This window comes from Bison bison, unplaced genomic scaffold, assembly GCF_000754665.1.
Source record: "Bison bison bison isolate TAMUID 2011002044 unplaced genomic scaffold, Bison_UMD1.0 scf7180017860897, whole genome shotgun sequence".
In the NCBI taxonomy this organism is placed as follows: domain Eukaryota; kingdom Metazoa; phylum Chordata; class Mammalia; order Artiodactyla; family Bovidae; genus Bison; species Bison bison.
In genome coordinates this window covers 27,659-30,057 of record NW_011491469.1, presented here as the reverse complement: position 1 = coordinate 30,057, position 2,399 = coordinate 27,659, and positions in this window count along the sequence as shown.

Here is a 2,399-nt window from a genome sequence, read left to right as displayed (position 1 = left end):
CCAGAGCTTGCTCAAACTCATGCCCATCTAGTTGGTGATGCCATCCAACCATCTTGTCCTCTGTCATCCCCTTCTCCTCCTGCCTTTAACCTTTTCCAGCATCAGGGTCTTTTCTAATGAGTCAGCTCTTTGCATCAGGTGCCCAAAGTATTGAAGCTTCAGCTTCAGTCCTTCCAATCAATATTCAGGATTTATTTCCTTTAAGATTCACTGGTTGGATCTCCTTGCAGTCCAAGGGACTCTCAAGAGTCTTTTCCAACACCACAGTTCAAAAGTTCAAAAGCATCAATTCTTCAGTGCTCAGCTTTCTTATGGATGTCCAGCTCACATCCATACATGACAACTGGAAAAACCATAGGTTTGACTATATGGATCTCTTTCAGCAAAGTAATGTCTCTGCTTTTTAGTATGCTGTCTAGATGGGTCATTGGTTTTCTTCAAGGAGCAAGCATCTTTTAATTTCATGTCAGGTGGTCTGGTATTCCCATCACTTTAAGAATTTTCCCCAGTTTTCTGTGATCCACAAAGTCAAAAGTCCTGAATATTGATTGGAAGGAGTGAGTTGAAGCTGAAACTCCAATACTTTGGCCACTGGATGTGAAGAACTGACTCATTGGAAAAGACCCTGATGCTGGGAAAGGTTGAAGGCAGGAGGAGAAGGGGACAACAGAGGATGAGATGTTTGGATGGCACCTCCAACTTGACGGACATGAGTTTGAGTAAGCTCCAGGAGTTGGTGATGGACAAGGAAGCCTGGCATGCTGCAGTCCATGGGGTCACAAAGAGTCGGACACGACTGAGCAGCTGAACTGAACTGAATACAGTCAAAGGCTTTAGCATAGTCATGAAGCAGAAGTAGATGCTTTCTTGGAATCTTGTGCTTTTTCTATGATAAAATAGATGATGGCAATTTTATCTCTGGTTCCTCTGCCTTTTCTAAATCCAACTTGAACAACTGGAAGTTCTCAGTTCAAGTATTGTTGAAACCTAGCTTGGAGAATTTTGAGCATTACTTTGCTAGTGTGTGAGATGGGTTCAATTGTGCAGTAGTTTGAACATTGGCATTGTCTTTCTTTGTGACTGGAATGAAAACTGACTTGTTCCAGTCCTGTGGCCACTGCTGAGTTTTCCAAGTTTGCTTTAATATTGAGTGCAGCACTTTCACAGCGTCATCTTTTAGGATTTGAAATAGTTCAATTGGAATTCCATCACCTCCACCAGCTTTGTTTGTATTGATGTTTCTAAAGGCCCACTTGACTTTGCATTCAGGATGTCTGGCTCTAGGTGAGTGATGACACCATCATGGTTATCTGGGTCATGAAGATCTATTTTGTATAGTTCTGTGTATGCTTGCCACCTCTTCTTAATATCTTCAACTTCTTTTAGGTCCATAATATTTCTGTCCTTTATTGTGCTCATCTTGTAAGAAATATTCCTTTGGTATGTCTAGTTTTCTTGAAGAGATCTCTAGTCTTTCCCATTCTATTGTTCTCCTCTATTTCTTTGCATTGATCACTGAGGAAGACTTTCTTATCTCTCCTTGCTATTCTTCGGAATTCTGCATTCAGATGGATATATCTTTCTTTTTCTCCTTTACCTTTTGCTTCTCTTCTTTTCCCAGCTATTTGTAAAGCCTCCTCAGACAGCCATTTTGCCTTTTTGCATTTCTTTTTCTTGGGGATGTTTTTTTTCACCACCTCCTGTACAATGCTATGAACCTTTTCCCATAGTTCTTCAGGCACTCTGTCTATCAGATATAATCCCCTGGACCCATCTGAAGGCCTACAAGACCTTCTAGAACTAACACCCCCAAAAGATGTCCTTTTCATCGTAGAGGACTGGAATGCAAAAATGGGAAGTTAAGAGATACTTGGAGTAACAGGGAAGTTTGGCCTTGGAGTACATAATGAAGCAGGGCCAAGGCTGACAGAGTTTTGCCGTGAAAACACAGCAGTCATAGAAAACACCTTCTTCCAACAACACAAAGGACGACTCTACACATGGACATCACCAGATAGTCAATACTGAAATCAGATTGCTTATATTCTTTTCAGCCAAAGATGGGGAAGCTCTATACAGTCAACAAAAACAAGACCAGGAGCTGACTGTGGCTCAGATCATGAAGTCCTTATTGCCATATTCAGACTTAAATTGAAGAAAGTGGGGGAAACCACTGGACTATTCTGGTATGACCTAAATCAAATCCCTTAGGATGCTTTACAAATATCTCTTTTTATCTTCATAATAATCTTCTGAGGTAAATGCTCTTATCATCCCTCTCTTTTACGAGTGAGGGAGCTGAGATAGAGAGATAAGGAACTTCCCCAAAGTCTCATAGATAACAAATGAGTCTTTATGAAATACAGCACCTAACCGTGGTAGCCCCTCTCCAGATGAAG